This window comes from Lucilia sericata, unplaced genomic scaffold (genome assembly GCF_015586225.1).
Source record: "Lucilia sericata isolate MDLA Ls3-8-SP2 unplaced genomic scaffold, ASM1558622v1 Contig000256F_arrow, whole genome shotgun sequence".
In the NCBI taxonomy this organism is placed as follows: domain Eukaryota; kingdom Metazoa; phylum Arthropoda; class Insecta; order Diptera; family Calliphoridae; genus Lucilia; species Lucilia sericata.
This window is the reverse complement of record NW_023994282.1, coordinates 378158-400113: the sequence shown is the minus strand read 5'-3', so window position 1 is coordinate 400113 and position 21956 is coordinate 378158. Positions and strand designations below refer to the sequence as shown.

At 31.7% G+C, this 21956-nt stretch overlaps 1 protein-coding gene across 5 annotated transcripts in view; it reads left to right on the top strand.

Annotated features, from left to right (window-relative positions):
* LOC119602835 (ecdysone-induced protein 78C) overlaps positions 1-21956 on the top strand; it is a 100392-nt gene that overhangs the window by 41136 nt on the left and 37300 nt on the right. The window lies entirely within an intron of this gene.

Below are 21956 nucleotides of genomic sequence, written 5' to 3'. Positions count from 1 at the left end.
TAAGTGATGCGCAAACTTACTAACTTACACTATGTTCCTTATAAATAACTTATAGACTACCTCTTTTAGTTCAAAATATCTTAAATTTGTTGTATTTACCAACTTAATTCATGTTCGTAAAATAATTTACAGCCTACTACTTGCAGTTCAAAATTCCTTAAACTTCGTTAAACAATCAAACATAATAGTTAAATATAAATTGTATGTAATATAATGCCGAACATATATGCATTCTATATCTTTTTATTGCAAAAGTTGCAAAAGTTTGCTCATTAGATGCAAAAGCTTGCTCATTAGATGCATAAGTGATGCGCAAACTTACTAACTTACACTATGTTCCTTATAAATAACTTATAGACAACCTCTTCGAGTTCAAAATATTTTAAATTTGTTGTATTTACCAACTTTCTTCATGTTCGTTAAAAAATAACTTACGGCCTACTAATTGCAGTTCAAAATTCTTTGAACTTTGTTAAACAATCAAACAAAATGGTTAAATATAAATTGTTGCTAATAATGGCGAAAATGTATGCAACTTCTATATCTGTTTATTGCAAAAGTTGCAAAAGTTTGCTCATTAGATGCAAAAGTTTGCTCATTAAATGCATAAGTGATGCGCAAACTTACTAACTTACACTATGTTCCTCATAAATAACTTATAGACTACCTCTTCCAGTTCAAAATATCTTAAATTTGTTGTATTTACCCTCTTAATCCATGTTCGTTAAAATAATTTACAGCCTACTACTTGCAGTTCAAAATTCCTTAAACTTCGTTAAACATTCAAACATAATAGTTAAATATAAATTGTATGTAATATAATGCCAAACATATATGCATTTTATATCTTTTTATTGCAAAAGTTGCAAAAGTTTGCTCATTAGATGCATAAGTGATGCGCAAACTTACACTATGTTCCTTATAACTACTTACACTATGTTGCTTATAAATAACTTATAGACAACCTCTTCGAGTTCAAAATATTTTAAATTTGTTGTATTTACCAACATTCTTCATGTTCGTTAAAAAGTAACTTACGGCCTACTACTTGCAGTTCAAAATTCCTTGAAATTTGTTAAACAATCAAACAAAATGGTTAAATATAAATTGTTCTTAGTAATGCCGGAAAAGTATGCATTTTATACTTTTTTAATGCAAAAGTTGGAAAAGTTTGCTCATTAGATGCAAAAATTTGCCTATAGTTACATCACTGATGCGCAAATTTATTGCAATTACCAACTTACTCTATGTTTGGCTACCTCTTGCTGTTCCAAATTCCTTAAATTTCGTTAAACAAACTTTAGAACTCTAAAATTTTCTCTACGCATCACTTGGCATCACTGCTAGTTACAGCAACAACAACTGTTGCTTTTTTAGAACAAACATAGGCATGTCATTACATGCCTGTATTCTTTTCTTTCTTCTTTCTACATACATACATACCTCTCAATTTAGTTTTTTGTTGCTGTTATTGCTGCTGCTGCTACTACTACTTCTTCTTCGTGCTTTGTCAATCTAAATGCTCTACTTAACTAACTAAGCATAACACACACTGAGAAAAAACAACCAAATAAATGTTGAAAAAAAAAACACATTCTACAAATAAACATAAAAAACAACAACAAAATACCTTCATTTATTCTCTAGCAGGTTTTTTATTATTATTATTGTTGTTGTTTTCTAAAAAGAAATCTAAACTTTTACATCCTTCTATTTCTTGGGTCGTTATATAGGCTCTGCTCTGCTTCACTCTCTTCTTACAACAAACGCAAAAAAGTAACTTAACTTTAAAGGGAAGGATAACGTACAAAGGGATATTGGGAAATTCGCTGTTAATTGGGTTCAGGAGTTGGTGTCAATTTGGTAAAACTATGTTTCGATCCAAATCCACTTAGGAAAACTTTGCCGATCTGATATTGCGAGTTCCATCTTACCGGTAACTTCCTTGATTCGTTGAATTGAGCATCCACAGATCTGTACTATTTAAGCGAAACTTCGAAATAATATAGTTAATTTTTTTAATGTCTGAACATTATCTCCAGGTTTCGGAATGTATACTAAACAAAATAGGTTAAAACTCATAGCAAGCGCTTGTTTCTAGCAGAAGTTTAGAACTTTTGTTACTCCTAATAGACTTATGTTCATTTAAAGAAATGCCCAAATGATTATTGCTAAAATTCTTCCACGGTCTTCTGGTATTTGTTCCGAAGATCTCTGCGATCATTTTGCATGATCTTTTATAGATAACCACAAGAATAACACTTTCTATTCAATATTCTAACACTTTCTGGCTAAAGTATTTTTCTTTACTCTACCACGTTATCTGATTTGTTAAATTCATAAGTGACTTCTTGATATTCTCACGGACCGATCTCGCATTATCCATTACCAATTGAAAATGCTCTTGATAAGTTGAAGTATAAGTGCGAAATTTGTTCGGAGTTAAAAAAACATCCTCTTCCCACTTCTCACATAATTGGAAATCCTTAGCTCTTTCTTGCGAAACCAAAGGAACACGCAGGTATCAATTTTTGTACATGATTTTGCCGGTCCATGTTGTCATTTATCTTATAATTTCTTGTGAAACCTAAAGAACACACAGATAATCTATTCTATGACCATCGCTGCGCCCTTGAGTAGCTTCCGATATGCAAAAACATACATTCGTTAGATCTTCTCACTTACCGATGAATCATTATTCATAACCAATCGAAAATGCTCTTGATATGTTGAAGCTTCAGTGTGAAATGTCTTCAAATTTGTAAAAATCAACACATTGACACTTCTCCCATAATTTGGAATCCTTAGCCCTTTCTACTGAAACCAATGGAACACGCAGGTGACAATTTTTGTACATGATTTCGCCGGTCTATGTTGACACTTCTTAAGAGTATGGAATTCTTTAGTTCTTTATAGTGAAACAGAAGGAACACGCAGGTGGAGATTTTTGTACAAGATTCCGCCGGTTTATGTACGAGCACTTTGCTCCAAACCTTAAGCCATATATTATCTGACCATCGCTGTCCCCTTGCTGTACCCTTCGAAATGTATCACTTACGTTTACGAACACGCAGCATCTAGAGTATCAATTGATAGACCGAAATCCTAATCCATGACATAAGACGATAAGTTCTAACGCACAAAGAGCAAACTGTGATAAGTTTGGTATGAACAGAATTAACAAGAAAGAGCAAACTGTGATAAGTCTGGTATGAACAGAATTAACAACATGTGGCGGGAGGCCTGTATATCCCTTCAACCATTTCGTATCATATTCATTTGACACCAACCCATTTCAAATTCTGAGAGGTACTTGTTGTCTTTTCGGCAACAGCACCGAACTCATACCGATAAATAGATTTCACCGCGAATCAGTTTTTTAGCATACATCGCTTCACGTTCACCCCGAAGTTGCCTCTCCAATAACCAGGACAAGACAATGTGCGAAACTCGTCCTATGGGCTCTCTCTGATTATAAGGTTCCACGTTTAGACCACGGATCATTGCAGATAAAGAACAAATATAGTATACATTTGACACCACCAGTTTATTGTCCCGGCAGACAAGAGGCATTGCTAGCACCTCTTTGCCGCCGTATTGCAATAACTCCAAGATGGGGAAGATCATAAAGGTAATATGCACTGAGGGATCAATATATCCCAAATATTAGCCTGCTATGAATAGATTTTAAAGTTATCAGATGGTTTAGAATGTCGTTAATTATCAGCTATCTAGTGGCCGATTTATTCCAATATACTAGGAGCCGTTTTTATTTACGATAGTATAACAAATTTTAGCAGTCGCATTCTAGAACATCTGGATTCGATCGCCTCAAAGCTCTATGTGTGATCAATCCACTAAAGAGATCATTGTGCGAGGAAAAGAAACTCACTTTCTGAAATGATCTTCCATCTTTGATAATTGTCTCGTGGTTCATAGACTGACCACTACAAATGATCCCCATTTCTTCAAGTGATGTTTTCGTTAGAGATCTAATTAGATCATCAACAATTAATAGGTCGATTGCTCAAACCAAATGTAATCGAAAAGGAAGCAGTGAGATTTTCGTATCTGCATATGATATGGCAATCACATACCTGAGATACAAGCCGATGGGAAATGATCGGCGGCGGCGGCGCAACCATTTTGGGTCGGCGGCGGCGGCTAAATTGTCGGCTCAATTTAACTTTTTCTTTAGAAATTGACCTTATAAGGTTTATTATATTGAAAAATCTTTGTATAATAGTCTGTTACATAGAAACCTGTATCTATATAAGTTTTTTTCTGCAGAAAATGGACATTTATAGTAGTTTTCACTATTTTAATATTAGCACAATATTGTGTGGCAACTCTTTTCAATTTGCCATAAGAATTTAAAATAGTGGCAACTCCGTTCAATTTGGTGAAATTATGTTCTGAAATACATGTGTGATTCTAATCTTTATCAGCGGATACGTTTAAGCCGGCTTAGCTTTTGAGCCGAAAGAAGTCGGCGGCGGCGCGGCTTGCAAAATATTACCGGCGGCCAGCCGCCGCCGATTTGAGCCGTCTCGGCTTGTATCTCTGTCACATACATCCCTGCTACAGCTTGCAGCAATAAAGCTTCTGCAACATAAAGATCAGCGGCACTTTGAATAGACCCTGTTAAATTATGTAGTTTTGTGTTAAATTCCCTTCACTACAAATTCAACTTCTTGTACACTTACAATGAGGTTACTTTCCCTTTGTTAATTCTTAATATTGCTGCTGCTATTGTTCTTGTAGTTGTTGCTATCGTACATGTTGTTGTTCTTCTTTCTTTGCCAACATATTTCTACTTAATTTTTTTTTATTATTGCTGCTGCTGCTGCTTCTTCTTCTTTCTGCTGTTGTAGTGATTATTGTCGGTTTTTACACAAGTAAAATACACACGTCTGTATGTACGAATGTATATATTGACTCGTATTCGTACTCATACTTTTGTATGCATGTTTGTAGGTTCGTTGCACCCTACAACAAAATTTCATCGCTATTTACTGCTGCCTGTTTCTGCTGTAGTTGATGATGTCTTTGTTGTTGTTTTTGTTACTGTCGCTTGTTGTTTCTTCTTCATTTTTTTTTTTTCGTGAGTATGTGTATATGTTTTTGTTATTTTTCTGGCTCTTACTTCAATTCAATTTTGTTTTTATATTCATGTAAAAAGGAACCAGTTTTTATTTTCTTACAAAAAAAGCGAAAAAAACATCAGAGAAGAAGAAAAAAATTGAAACAACTTTGGATAAAAAAAATTCTCGCTTTCTTTGTAAAAGCAGCATCCTCATCAGCAGCAACAACAACAACAGCAAGTACTTAAAGCTGCAGTAATAACAACCAGAGCATCATCATCATAATCATTAGGAGTAACAACAAACACAACAACATAATCGTCTTCAACCTCCTGGTTGTCGTCAGTTTTTGGTTGCAGCGTCATCATCATCACCTCATATTGAAATCTTGTAGTTCCTGTTACTCGACAATATATTTTAGTTGCTGCTGCTGACTGATGATGTTGCTGGCTGACTTGCTTGTTTTTTTGTTTTTCTCTGCGAATGCATGCAATATTCATCTTAGCATTAGGAGTGCATTAGAGAGTTATAAGGAAGTCATGCAACATTTTTTTTACCATCTAAGTTGTTGGCTTTTTTGTACCTTTTTTTTTTGGTGTGTGTTAGAAAAATATTTAACACAAAAAAAGGTTAAAAAACTTTTAAGGTTGTTACCATTTAAGTTAGTTGCTTCTTTTTTGTATGCTGTTGTTGTTTGTTACTTTGCAATTGTTGTTGCTGCCCATTTTTTTAAGTTGTTTTCTGTTTTATGTTTGTGCTGGGCACGTAAATGACTTAAATACGTGTTTACGTAGTTAAAAAATCGAACTAAGTCCTAATAAATTGGTATATTTTTGCAAATAAAATGATTGTACTTAAATTTAATTTGGTATTACTTTTGAGGTGGTCCTTCGAAGATGAGGAATTAACTGAGTTGCTAGAAAGATAGATAGATAGATAGATAGATAGATAGATAGATAGATAGATAGATAGATAGATAGATAGATAGATAGATAGATAGATAGATAGATAGATAGATAGATAGATAGATAGATAGATAGATAGATAGATAGATAGATAGATAGATAGATAGATAGATAGATAGATAGATAGATAGATAGATAGATAGATAGATAGATAGATAGATAGATAGATAGATAGATAGATAGATAGATAGATAGATAGATAGATAGATAGATAGATAGATAGATAGATAGATAGATAGATAGATAGATAGATAGATAGATAGATAGATAGATAGATAGATAGATAGATAGATAGATAGATAGATAGATAGATAGATAGATAGATAGATAGATAGATAGATAGATAGATAGATAGATAGATAGATAGATAGATAGATAGATAGATAGATAGATAGATAGATAGATAGATAGATAGATAGATAGATAGATAGATAGATAGATAGATAGATAGGATAGATAGATAGATAGATAGATAGATAGATAGATAGATAGATAGATAGATAGATAGATAGATAGATAGATAGATAGATAGATAGATAGATAGATAGATAGATAGATAGATAGATAGTAGATAGATAGATAGATAGATAGATAGATAGATAGATAGATAGATAGATAGATAGATAGATAGATAGATAGATAGATAGATAGATAGATAGATAGATAGATAGATAGATAGATAGATAGATAGATAGATAGATAGATAGATAGATAGATAGATAGATAGATAGATAGATAGATAGATAGATAGATAGATAGATAGATAGATAGATAGATAGATAGATAGATAGATAGATAGATAGATAGATAGATAGATAGATAGATAGATAGATAGATAGATAGATAGATAGATAGATAGATAGATAGATAGATAGATAGATAGATAGATAGATAGATAGATAGATAGATAGATAGATAGATAGATAGATAGATAGATAGATAGATAGATAGATAGATAGATAGATAGATAGATAGAGATAGAGATAGATATAGTACATTGATACATACACATATGTATATCCTTTATGGTAATTCGAAATTCCGACTATTGAATCTATTGACTGTGGACTAGTCTATTACATATTAACCCGTCCATCTAATCTAATCTTTCAACTTATCTAGAACAATGCAATTTTAAAAGAATATTCCTTCCTCAAGTGTAATTTTAAGCTCTTTACAACTTTCTACATTTCGAATGACTAGGAAACGGAAAATAGATTACTAAATCTAAATGGTCTTTCAAATCTGTCAGAACAAAAGAATGTTTGTTGTAAGTCAGCAAATTAATAGTAAAAATTGTAGATAATAAACAAAGTATTGCTATTTCAAGCAGGTAATAAATCATTCGATTTTAATTGCATTTAATGTATTTAAAAAATTAGTTTTTGTTATTTTAGTTGATAACTTTACACAGATAAACATTCTATAAATTCTAATAATTTTAAATATTTTTGTAAAAAAAAACACACAAAAATAATTAAAATAGCAAACAAAGCTTTCTTTCTACAAAAGAAAAAAAACTTGAAACAAGGCCAAAAGAGCAGACACAGAGGGTGAAGTTAATAGCAAATATTTCACCTATAATTTATTATAGTTTTGATAACAACAAAACCAAAAACAAACCAAAAAAATAGAAAAAAAAATTATAATAATAACAATCACTAAAAGCTTAAATAAATAATAGACAGAAAAAAAATGGTGAAACCATGTCGAAAAACCGCTAAAAACTAGAGAGAGAAAAAAATTAAAACAACGGTATTTGTAGTAAAACGGCCAATAAACTATGAGCAGCGAGTTCAAGGCTTCGCTTGGCTTTATTTGCAAAAAAAAACACTAATAACAAAAACAATAAAATAACACACACAAAAATATACAACCAAAATAGAAATAATAAAAACTAAATTTTTAGAAAAAAATACAACACACACAGAAAAAAGATAAAGCAACAACAGCAAAAACAAAATCTAACTAAAAACACTATAAAGAAGACAATGAAAAACACAGCAGCAGCAGCAACAAAAACAACAAAAAAAAAACTTCTTAAACAATTGTTATAATATACATTTTGTGAAAATTGCGTTATTTAGTTGTTGGTTAGATGGCTGGAAACTAATACACAAATACTCAATGACTCAACAATGACTACTACTAACACAACTACTTGAACTACTATTGCTACTGCTGATTTAAAAACTACAACTAATTTTTGATTCTAATCAGCCAAATTAGAAAAAATAAACACCAAGATGAAGTCAGATTTGTTTAGATTTTTTATTTACAGCAAGTGGGCGCTTGGTAAGGAGGTGCCTTTTGAGTAGAAAAAAAACTAAATTTAGCAAATCACTACTGTAATAATTTTATTGCATTTGTAGTTGTATTAGTTTGATTGCAAAATGTTTAAATTGTATAAATTTTGCAAGATTTTCTAGTTCAAATTTCAACATTAATCATACTAATGGATTTGTTTTTCTACTGCGATTTCTTTAACTACAAATCTCAAAATTAAATTTACTGATATTTGAAAACAATATGTGTTTCTTCAATTTATTTTTTGGTAACACCAAACCTGGGGAGCTAGAAAATTGTATCTAGTATGTGGGAAAAGAAAGTGACGTTGACATTAAATTAATGATATGAGATCATTATCGAATTAAGTTTTTGTAAAAAAAAACCCCAAACTAGGCATGTGAACTTAAATGACATTTGAAGAACAATAGAAATCTAGAGAAATTATCAATATTTTCGTGTTTAAACGTGAGAAATTCAAACAGGATTTAAACAAAGTTTTTAATATAAAATTAAGATTTATAGCAAATTAGAAATTACAGATCGGAGATGCTTCAATAAATTCTAGTGGGGCTGCATAGAATAGTCTTGTAAGAAACTTAAGAATATCAATTGACTTGTCCATAGTCTAGCAAGAGATTAGTCCAAAGACTTGTCAATGATTAGTTAAGAAACTAATCTCAAGAATATCAATAGACTTGTTCATAGACTAGCAAGAGAATAATTAATAGATTAGACCATAGTCTAGTCCACAAACCAGTCAATAGATTACTTAATGGTCTACCAATACAATAGTCAATAGTCTTATACATAGACTAGTCAATAACCTAGTCTGGTAATCATTCTATAGATTAATTCATAGACTAGTGCGAAGTGTATAGATAGATCCATAGAAAAGGCCAAAGACTTTTCCAAGATTAGTTAAGAATCAAGTCTCAAGAATATCAATAGATTAATTTATGGACTAGCAAGAGAATAATTCATAGACTAAACCATAATCTAGTCCATCAAGTGGTCTACTTAATGGTCTTTCACTAGTCAATCGATTGATCAATACAATAGTCAATAGCCTTATCCATAGACTAGTCTATAGCATAGTCTATTAAACATTCAAAAGATTAATTCATAGACTAGTCCCTAGTCTAAAGATAGATCCATAGAATAGTCCAAAGACTTGTCCATAGACTAGCAAGAGAACAGTTCATAGACTAGACCATTGTCTAGTCCACACACTATTCAATAGACTACTAAATGGACTATCGACGAGTAAATCGACTGATCAATAGAATAGTCAATTGTCTTATCCATAGACTAGTCAATAGCCTAGTCTATTAAATATTGAATAGAATAGTTCATAGATTAGTACGTAGTCTATTACCGCAAATAAAATCGATCTCAGAGTAGTAACAGGATTACTTACAGGACATTGTGGTCTCAAATACCATCAATTCATTCTAGACAACTCTTCAACGAATCTATGCAGATTCTGTGACCTACAAGATGAAACCTCAGAACATATCTTACGTAACTGCCCACATCAGGGCCTCGCAGAGCTTAGATCTTGGGTGTTGCCTTGCTAACCCCAAAAGACATCTTCAACCTCTCGCCAACTACACCAGTTACCTTAGTGTGAGAACTAAAATTTGTATGGTGAACCAATGAACTGCATAAAAGATCCACACATAGGTCGCAGTGCTTTGTGCCCCTTCAATATAATCTAATCTAGGCCATAGACTAACAAGATACTAGTTCATAGACTAGTCCATAATCTAGTCCATAAACGAATCAATAAACTACATATAGTTAATAGACTAGCCAATAGACTAGACCATGGAGTAGTCGAAAGACCACTAAATAATACACAGAATTGCTAATGGACAAGACAATATAATAGTCATTAGACTCATCAAAAAACTAGTCCACAGACTAGTCCAAAGTGTAGAGAATAGAATAATCTATAAAATTGTTTTCCCACCCTTTCCTTAAGAATACTAACCTCTCTAAATCCTTTTCAAAATTTACAAATTCTCTTCTATACATATTCATAAAAAACACACGATTTGAATCCAAAAATAAAAAAAATATTCAAAAATTCCTATCACTTACCATTACAAATTCTTTTGAACTTTTATATTAAATTATAAACAAATATTTCATATTTAATGAATATTTATTTTATTGCGCTATACATTTTATAAACAAATTTACAGTAAAAAACGATTTTATTACACAAAAATAAGTATTAGCGATAAGAAAATAAAGAAATCATTATTAAAAAGAAAATTCTTTACACGACAGAATATTTCAGACCACATTACCAGACAAATAGATGACATCTAAATTAATAATGAAATTTCAGGTGTCTTTAATATTAAGTGATTCATTTTTGGTTTATTTAAGTGTAAACATGTAATATTAAGGAATATTTTATCAAAAAAATAATTTGTTTTCTTAAAATTCTTATCTGAACGAAAGAAGGCAATGTAACTTTGTTTTGTTAGTTGATTAAGAAAAAGGGAAATTCTCGGAATCACTTCTTTGTTACAGAATGCAGGCGAAAAAGATAAATTATCTGATTTGTAAGGCGTAGATGGTTTGAAATTTGATTGTTGTAAATTATTAAAGTCAGTTTAACAGTTGGTAGATTTAACCTTTATATTTCTTCAGAAAACTTTTTAAAAGTTTAAAAAATAGCCCTCCTCTGCGTTTGATTTGTGTCCACAATTTAATTCTTTTGATATATGAATTGTTAAGTTTTAATTCCAAAGAACTTGTATACTAATTAGGTCATGCAAGTAGTGGCAAGGGAAATAAATAAGTAACATTAAATCAAATTTCAATAATTTCTCGTGTTTAGAGAAGAAGATATAGTTTAGAATTTGGATCTCATTTATTCACCCAGGGGAAAACAAAGAATTTCAACCAGGATATGTAAAAAGAACGTCTAAAACGATTCAAAATTTTTGTTTATAATCCGATTTAAAACCTTATTTGTTCCGCAATCACGCCTAAACGGCTGGACCGATTTTCTTCATAATTGGAACCTAGATAGATAGATGTCTGTCTGGAAGCGTCAATATAAGCTATGTTATATTAGGAAAATCAGACTAGAGGTATTTTGGTACTACATCATTACCTCTCGTTAATATAGTATCAACTCGATTTGAAGCTTAAGAAAAGCACAAAAAATAAATCTGAGGTAATTTTTATTAGTTAGTTAGTAAGTTAGTTAGTTAGATAGTTAGTTAGGTAGTAGTTAGTTAGTTAGTTAGTAGTTAAGTTAGTTAGTTAGTTAGTTAGTTAGTAGTTAGTAGTTAGTTAGTAGTAGTTAGTTAGTTAGTTAGTTAGTTAGTTAGTTAGTTAGTTAGTTAGTTAGTTAGTTAGTTAGTTAGTTAGTTAGTAGTTAGTTAATTAGTTAGTTAGTTAGTTAGTTAGTTAGTTAGTTAGTTAGTAGTTAGTTAGTTAGTTAGTTAGTTCGTTAGTAGTAGTAGTAGTTAGTTAGTTAGTTAGTTAGTTAGTAGTAGTTAGTTAGTAGTTAGTTAGTAGTTAGTTAGTTAGTTAGTTAGTTAGTTAGTTAGTAGTTAGTTAGTTAGTTAGTTAGTTAGTTAGTTAGTTAGTTAGTAGTAGTAGTTAGTTAGTTAGTTAGTTAGTTAGTTAGTGTAGTTAGTTAGTTAGTTAGTTAGTAGTTAGTAGTTAGTTAGTTATTAGTTAGTTAGTTAGGAGTTAGTTAGTTAGTTAGTTAGTTAGTTAGTTAGTTATTAGTTAGTTAGTTAGTTAGTTAGTTAGTTAGTTAGTTAGTTAGTTAGTTAGTTAGTTAGTTAGGTTAGTTAGTTAGTTAGTTAGTTAGTTAGTTAGTTAGTTAGTTAGTTAGTTAGTTAGTTAGTTAGAGTTAGTTAGTTAGTTAGTTAGTTAGTTAGTTAGTTAGTAGTAGGTAGTTAGTTAGTTAGTTAGTTAGTTTAGTTGTAGTTAGTTAGTTAGTAGTTAGTTAGTTAGTTAGTAGTTAGTTAGTTAGTTAGTTAGTTAGTAGTTAGTTAGTTAGTTAGTTAGTTAGTTAGTTAGTTAGTAGTTAGTTAGTTAGTTAGTTAGTTAGTTAGTTAGTTAGTTAGTTAGTAGTTAGTTAGTTAGTTAGTTAGTTAGTTAGTTAGTTAGTTAGTTAGTTAGTTAGTTAGTAGTTAGTAGTTAGTTAGTTAGTTAGTTAGTTAGTTAGTTAGTTAGTTAGTAGTTAGTTAGTTAGTTAGTTAGTTAGTTAGTTAGTTAGTTAGTTAGTTAGTTAGTTAGTTAGTAGTTAGTTAGTTAGTTAGTTAGTTAGTAGTTAGTAGTTAGTTAGTTAGTTAGTTAGTTAGTTAGTTAGTTAGGTTAGTAGTTAGTTAGTTAGTTAGTTAGTTAGTTAGTTAGTTAGTTAGTTAGTTAGTTAGTTAGTTAGTTAGTTAGTTAGTTAGTTAGTTAGTTAGTTAGTTAGTTAGTTAGTTAGTTAGTTAGTTAGTTAGTTAGTTAGTTAGTTAGTTAGTTAGTTAGTTAGTTAGTTAGTTAGTTAGTTAGTTAGTAGTTAGTTAGTTAGTTAGTTAGTTAGTTAGTTAGTTAGTTAGTTAGTAGTTAGTTAGTTAGTTAGTTAGTTAGTTAGTTAGTTAGTTAGTTAGTTAGTTAGTTAGTAGTTAGTTAGTTAGTTAGTAGTTAGTTAGTTAGTTAGTTAGTTAGTTAGTTAGTTAGTTAGTTAGTTAGTTAGTTAGTTAGTAGTTAGTTAGTTAGTTAGTTAGTTAGTTAGTTAGTTAGTTAGTTAGTTAGTTAGTTAGTTAGTTAGTTAGTTAGTAGTTAGTTAGTTAGTTAGTTAGTTAGTAGTTAGTTAGTTAGTTAGTTAGTTAGTTAGTTAGTAGTTAGTTAGTTAGTTAGTTAGTTAGTTAGTTAGTTAGTTAGTTAGTTAGTTAGTTAGTTAGTAGTAGTTAGTTAGTTAGTTAGTTAGTTAGTTAGTTAGTTAGTTAGTTAGTTAGTTAGTAGTTAGTTAGTTAGTTAGTTAGTTAGTTAGTTAGTTAGTAGTTAGTTAGTTAGTTAGTAGTTAGTTAGTTAGTTAGTTAGTTAGTTAGTTAGTAGTTAGTTAGTTAGTTAGTTAGTTAGTTAGTTAGTTAGTTAGTTAGTTAGTTAGTTAGTTAGTTAGTTAGTTAGTTAGTTAGTTAGTTAGTTAGTTAGTTAGTTAGTTAGTTAGTTAGTTAGTCATTAAATGACTTGTTCTTCTTGTCCAACAAACGGCGAAGAGAAAACTTATGACTCACTCGTAAAGAGCTTATGATTTAAATTTTCTAACCAAATGCAATAAATCACTGTTAAGTCGTTAAATTTTTATTAACATCATTTCTTAGCTTTTGAAAATAACCGCTATTTAACCCAAAAATTCACAACCCAGATTACCAACATACAAAAATTTAAATCTTTTTAAATATAAAGATTTTACTGCAATTTAAATTAATGTAAATAGTAATAAAACTAAACCAAAACAATTTTATCTAAATTAAAAAAAAAAATATTGCTGTTGCTAATAATATACATACGTTTAAACAAACACCTTGCATAAAGAAACAAAAACAAAACAATGTGTATAGCTCGTATCTAGAATACAAAATATTTTCTTTAGTAAATAAACGTAAACAAATTTCGATGTTTATGAATGAATGTATAAAATAAGGTAAATATTTTGGCAAAAACTGAACTGAACTGTTTTATACTTCCTTAATAAAGCGTAACATTTCTAGGAATGTTTATATAAATATATGTATTTAGATACAAAAGTATCTATGTATGTATGTATCTGTTTTCTTGTTCCAATTCTAAACGTTGTTGCCCGTTTTGCTACAAAGTTCGATATGGACTATAATTTATGGCCAATTTGTTTAGTTTTTGCAATTTTATTTTTTAGGTGTTGGAGAAAATGTGAAACTATTTTTTGGTTATTAGATTAAAAACTATATGTATGTATATTTGGGTATTGAGTTCATTATACTCAATATCTTGAAGAATAAAGGTGGTGTGTTAAATGGTTTTATACTAAAAATACATATAAACTAATATCAGGGTAACATCTATATGTCTGTAGTTCTAGTAATAGCAATCAATATAGTATTTTTATCTTTTAGTTTATTTACATTTATATGTATATCTGTAAATGTTGTTTTATTTTCTATGTATTGATATTTGTTAATTTTATTTAAATTTTTGCGCATAAATTTTGCATTTTATTTTTCAAATCATTTAGTGATTTACAGTTTTATATTTGCGTATTGTCTCTCTTTGTTTGTTGCTGTAGTAGTAGTTAACAAACTTTTAACTAGTTGTTGTATTGGTTTTTATAGTTTTTTTTGTTGTTGTTGCTATTTTATCTCGTAAACCACCCACGTTTAGATACACCTGCCATGGAACGTGAAGGCAATTATTTTAGTTGATGTTGATTTAATTCTTTTGTTTTTGTTGTTATAGTAGTAGTAGTTGTTTCAATTATTGTTTTTATTGTTGTTGTCAGTTTATATTGAATCAATACGTGTGTGTATGCTAAAAACTCAAATATCATGGTTGGAATAGATGAATTTTGGTGCAGAGATAGTCACAGTAATTTAAAAGAATGATTTCTTAAAAAAATAGTTCTTAGTAAAAATTAAGTATATTAAAGAAATTTAAATAAATATTTTCAATCCTAGATCTGTTCTAGTTCAGTTCTAGTTCAGTTCTAGTTCAGTTCTAGTTCAGTTCTAGTTCAGTTCTAGTTCAGTTCTAGTTCAGTTCTAGTTCAGTTCTAGTTCAGTTCTAGTTCAGTTCTAGTTCAGTTCTAGTTCAGTTCTAGTTCAGTTCTAGTTCAGTTCTAGTTCAGTTCTAGTTCAGTTCTAGTTCAGTTCTAGTTCAGTTCTAGTTCAGTTCTAGTTCAGTTCTAGTTCAGTTCTAGTTCAGTTCTAGTTCAGTTCTAGTTCAGTTCTAGTTCAGTTCTAGTTCAGTTCTAGTTCAGTTCTAGTTCAGTTCTAGTTCAGTTCTAGTTCAGTTCTAGTTCAGTTCTAGTTCAGTTCTAGTTCAGTTCTAGTTCAGTTCTAGTTCAGTTCTAGTTCAGTTCTAGTTCAGTTCTAGTTCAGTTCTAGTTCAGTTCAGTTCTAGTTCAGTTCTAGTAAAAAAGTAAAAAAATCTCTAGAAATTTCCATAAACAAAATTATTTTTTAATATCGTCAGGGAAAACATTCCTTAAAATCGGTAGAATTTTGCAAAAACTCTCACTCTTTGACTTAGTCACTCTCTCCCTTATTCTCTTCAAAATTTTAATACATTTAACTAAATAAATATTTTGTATAATTTTTCTCATACTTTTTTTATGTTTTTTAATTAAATTTGTGTGGGGCTTGTTATTGTTTTATACATTATAGTTTATTTATTTGTTTAATATGCGTGTAAATAAATAAATAAATAAATAAATTGTATTTAGTATGGTGGGTATCTATGTGTATCTGTATCCAAAAAAACTGCGTATACGAACGTGCATGTATTTATGATTTTCTCGGTTATTTTTTATGTTTATGTATGTAAGTGGCGTTGTTTGTTTATTCAACGGTTTTATCATACATTGACCTCAAAAAATAAAATTTTTGCTTGTTTGTTGTTTTTTTCAATGTACAAAAACAAAAACAAAGCTTTCTTGTAGAGCAGAGTAAAGAAAACAACAAACAAATAAACATAAACTTAACAAACGACCTTCAACTGCAATAATAAACTTTTTGTGTTTTATTTTTTCTGTTCATGTACGATATTTTGGCAAACTTTTATTTATTTATTTATTTAGCTTCTTGTATTTCATAAGTAAGACAAACAAACTAACAAATGAACGGTGTTTGAATAGTGCGTGTCTGTCTGTCTATCGGTATACCAAAGTGTATCCATTAGATACTGTGGTGCTAGGTTGTGTGTGCGTAGCATTTATTGATAAAGTGTCTTAGATACAAAAATGCTATAAAAACCCGACATACTTGAATAGCAATTCTCTTCATTTTATTTCACGCACTTCCTCATAAATACACAATCTCACACATACACTCGCATTCGCACATATTAATTTCTAACTAACATGTGAATGTATCTTTGAGTACCATTTTACCACATTTTGCCACATGCGTGTACTAGATACATGCTTTTTTTTTTTGGTTTATTGTATGTATGTCAAACAAATGTGTATATTCAAATTGATGTTGTTGTTGTTGTTGCTGTTATCATTAGATACACACTTTCCTATTAGTGGTTGTGTGGGTGCGTTTAAGTATGTTTATGTGTTTTTTTGATTTATATCAGGTGCGTCAATATTCATCCTCCAAACATTTGTGTGTGTTGTGGCATGTGGTATGAGTAACATTTACGCATAAATTCATATCACTCATACGTCGCAAACACATCCATACGGACACTCACTCATACGCTTTCAGGCACACACGAGTACATTTAACTTTTATGTCCTACAAATCATTTCAAATTTATCTGTTTATTTTTAATATGGCTTTTAGCAATGCTACTTTTAACTATGTTAAATTCAATGACAGACATTTAGGTTCAACGAACGATTTGTCACATAGAACAAAAACAAGGTTTAGTAGAGAAAATACTCTACATAGAAAATAGAAACCTAAAGCAAATGTCACGTATAACATTTAAAAGGATTTTTTACCCAATTACTAATACTAAAGCAAAACACCATTCGAGATTAGTTCTATTTCAGTTTTAGTTCTGTTCTAGTTCTGTTCTAGTTCTGTTCTAGTTCTGTTCTATTCTAGTTCTGTTCTAGTTCTGTTCTAGTTCTGTTCTAGTTCTGTTCTAGTTCTGTTCTAGTTCTGTTCTAGTTCTGTTCTAGTTCTGTTCTAGTTCTGTTCTAGTTCTAGTTTACCAAAACATTCCAAAACCTTCCTTTCAATTAATTCCCTTTTTTTGTCGCCTATTACCAATCATTCCACTCCACTTTTTTCTCACCATTTTTTTTTTTTTTTTGTCTCTACATATACATTTGCAAGGACACTTTAGTTTAAATGCCAATGAACTTTCTTTTTTTCAATCTATGTATCTCTTACTATATACATACAATCAAAAAAAAAAAACAACTACTACAGCACAAACATACTAACAAACATACATAAATATCAAAATATGTATAAAAAAAATCAAAAATATAGTGCAAAAATATTTATAGTCTAATCCAAAATAAGTGTACATGTCATTCATTATGTAATTGATAGAAATAATAATGAAAACAACAACAACCAAAATTGAATAGATACAATGTGAAATACTAAATATTTATTTAACCCACTCACACTTAAATATTTTTAGTTGTAAAATGTAGAAAAATTAATTTATATTATTTTTTCTCTATATAGATATTTCCATAGTTTATAGTTAAACTTACTTTTATATATTAGTACTAGTTTTTTTCTTTATTATTTTGTTAAATGTGTTAATTGACTTAAACAAATTCAAATGCACACACGTCCATTTAATTTATAGAAAAAAAACTTATTCTAAATATATTTATAAAAAAATGTTTGCTCGTTAGCAAAACTTCTCAATTGATTATGAACATAAAAAGAAACGAGAGTTCAATAAACTTTCTTGAAATGTGAGAATATATAGTTAGGACTGAGATGGGTTTTAAATACGTAAATAGTACTTAGATGAGATTTTAGTTTATTAATTTAATATTTCTTGATAATACTTTAAAAAAAAAGTGCTTTTTGAAAAAGGAGTTTTTTAAAAGGTACTTTTTTTGAAAAAGTACTTTTTTGAAAAAACTTACTTTTTTATAAAAAAAAAATTGCAAAAATTGTGGAAAAGATTTTTAAGGAGCAAATTTAAATAAGTATAAGGCTAATATATATAAAAGTACTTTTGCAAAAAGGTACATTTTTGAAAAAAGGTACTTTTTTATTAAAAAAATTTGCAAAAATTGTGGAAAAGATTTTTTAGGAGCAAATTTAAATAAGTATAACGCTAATATATAAAAGTACTTTTGCAAAAAGGTACTTTTTGAAAAATTTTTCATGAATGTACCAAAAGTTTCTTCTTTCTTAAAAGTAGGAAAAGGGATAAAATATGTCTAATATTAATAAAAAAAGAACCTTTTATATAGCATTTAATAACATCCTTTCCCTTTAAGTCTTCACCTTAAAGAAAACTTATGACTTCCAGTTATGGTTTAATTAAATCTTCTACATTTTCTTCATTAAACATTCCTCCCTCTAGACAATTCTAGTTTTTTAAAGAAATTCCAAGAAATATTTCAATTACATTTACAATTTTGTAATTAAGTCCTTTTAACCGTAACATCAAATCGCTTTAATTAATGCCTCAATTATTGTGTCCTCATTTCCGCTCGGGCCATGTTCTGTTTTCATTTAATATTTTTTTTTTATTATCTAATTTTATACATTTTTTTTACTATACGATGGATATTAAATTATCTTGACATCTCTTTGGTAGTTGTTGTAGTTGTTGTTTGTTTAAAATAAGTTGAGATATAATGAAATTATGACAGCACCTTTATATTGTTTTCAAAAGCGACCTCCAGTCAAATGTCGTTAACATTACAGAAATAAGACAACAACAGCAACAACAACATACATCATACATAAACATAGATATGGATAAAACATATACATTTTTACAGATATACAAACAAATAATGACAAAGCTTACTAATGTATTTAATTAAACGAGGGAGGATGAAAAAGTTACTTTATAGATAGAAACCTAGTTTAATGGCATATATCAGATTTTTAAATCATTTACACATATTTATGTGATATCTAAATAAATTTTTAGATTGACCTCTTATTTAGAAACATTTACAACATATGTATGTACAACAGAAATGGCAACCACAAAAACCTACCTATAAACATACATACACACTTACATAGAATCATTCAAACATAGATTCAACTTCTATTAAACAAAGAAAAATAAACACAAACACACACAGATACTTACAAACATACCTATACTTAGATAATTATATACACATTTACAAACATCAAATAGATATAACACACAAATAGAAGAGAAATACGTAAAACAACAACAACTACAGCAACACATTAAATTCATTTATTACAACAAACAGAACAGAACGAATTGCAAACTTAATAAATAAAACTGAACGAATGAACGAACAACCCAACAAACCCATAAATAATATTTTAAGAAAAATAATAAATATAGCAACAACAACAACCAACAACAATAAAGAAAACTTAGACAGCAACAGCAAAAGGCCTTTTGCAAACAACAAAAAGTCTTCTTTAACGTAGAGGGCATATTTTTTTTACCACATTTTTCATACTGACAGAGACAACCAAGCCGCCAGAATATCAAGACTTTACTTCAATTGGCCTCTAAGACTATTTGGCCTGTCAATCTGTCTAAATTGTATTCTATACAGCTGACTGTCAGTTTGTAATTTTTGCAATTGAGAAAAAAAATAGGGTGTAATGGTCTAAAGCTCATTTAGATTTAGATACTTATGGATTCATTGTTGGAATTGTAATAGAAAATCTAAGTACATTCTTTGTATTTGTTGTAAGAAAATGGCGCCTATAGTTATTTTGTTTATTTTGGATTTGCATTAGTTGGAACCATCTGCGTATTGTCATATGTAAGTGTTTAAGAAAATATTCCAAAGATTTCACTAAATCAATTTGAATATGTTATAATAGATAGATAGATAGATAGATAGATAGATAGATAGATAGATAGATATAGATAGATAGTAGATAGATAGATAGATATAGATAGATAGATAGATAGATAGATAGATAATAGATAGATGATAGATAATAGCTAGCTCGCTAGATCGCTCGCTCGCTCTCGCTCGTCGCTCGCTCGCTGCGATAGCTCGCTCGCTCTCGCTAGCTCGCTCGCTCGCTCGCTCGCTCGCTAGATCGCTAGCTGCTCGCTCGCTCGCTCGCTCGCTCGCTCGCTCGCTCGTCCTCGCTCGCTCGGCTCGCTCGCTCGCTCGCTCGCTCGCTCGCTCGCTCGCTCGCGCTCTCTCGCTCTCTCGCTCGCTCGCTCTCGCTCGCTCGCTCGCTCGCTCTCTCGCTCGCTCGCTGCTCGCTCGCTCGCTCGCTCGCTCTCTCGCTCGCTCGCTCGCTCCTCGCTCGCTCGCTCGCTCGCTCGCTCGCTCGCTCGCTCGCTCGCTCGCTCGCTCGCTCGCTCGCTCGCTCGCTCGCTCGCTCGCTCGCTCGCTCGCTCGCTCGCTCTCTGCTCGCTCGCTCGCTCGCTCCTCGCTCGCTCGCTCGCTCCTCGCTCGCTCGCTCCCTCGCTCGCTCGCTCGCTCGCTCGCTCGCTCGCTCGCTCGCTCGCTCGCTCGCTCGCCTCGCTCGCTCGCTCGCTCGCTCGCTCGCTCGCTCGCTCGCTCGCTCGCTCGGCTCGCTCGCTCGCTCGCTCGCTCGCTACGCTGCTCGCTCGCTCGCTCGCTCGCTCGCTCGCTCGCTCTCTCGCTCGCTCGCTCGCTCGCCTCGCTCGCTCGCTCGCTTCGCTCGCTCGCTCGCTCGCTCGCTCGCTCGCTCGCTCGCTCGCTCGCTCGCCTCGTCTCGCTCGCTCGCTCGCTCGACTCCTCTCGTCGCTCGCTCGCTCTCTCGCTCGCTCGCCTCGCTCGCTCGCTCGCTCGCTCTGCTCGCTCGCTCGCTCGCTCGCTCGCTCGCTCGCTCGCTCGCTCGCTCGCTCGCTAGCTCGCTCGCTCGCTCGCTCGCTCGCTCGCTCGCTCGCTCGCTCGCTCGCTCGCTCGCTCGCTCGCTCGCTCGCTCGCTCGCTCGCTCGCTCGCTCGCTCGCTCGCTCGCTCGCTCGCTCGCTCGTTCCCCCGGGGCCTTCCCCCGCTCCGGCCCCTCGGTTCTGGCCCTCCCCCTCGTTCGCGGCGTTGTGTTCTTCGCTTTCCCCTTTTCTTCCATTGAAAGTCCCCGGTCGTCCATTCCATATATGAGTTATAGAACGAGTGCGATCCACAAATGAGTGCGTTCTTAAAGAAAGAAGAGGTGCAAGACCTCTAATTACAGAAGAACATTAAAATATTCATAGAATAATGAAACACAATTCAAGATGTGAAGGTGCCCTAGAGATTCAATAGAGTGTCCGATAAGTATCTTCGCCTCTCCAGTATTACTTCGACACCTGAAAGATGTATTTAGTCTAGCGGACAACGTAGAATAGGGGGAGATTCTCATGCCCAGAATATAAATAGCTTCTGATTCCTCAAGATTATTTGCGGTCTTAAGCGTTAAAATATTGAGTCTTGCGTTTATTACAAATTCAAAATTCTATTTCAAAATCCCTTAAATAGGCATCGCAATACATTGAATCTTTAGTTAAATGCATATCAAAATCATTATTAACACACATTAAAATTCAAATTTTTCAATTTTATAAAAAAAATGCAACAACACACACATACACTATCGCTAGAAATAGAAACTGCAACAGATATTGGCCTACTCGGGACGGTTTGGGGGCTGATGCACATAAGCACATGTTCAATACACATGCACTACGGCACAGCACCGAACTGAACTTTAAAATGCATCCAAAGGTATCCAAGTATAGTTTTCCAGTGCGTGTGTGTGTATGAATGAA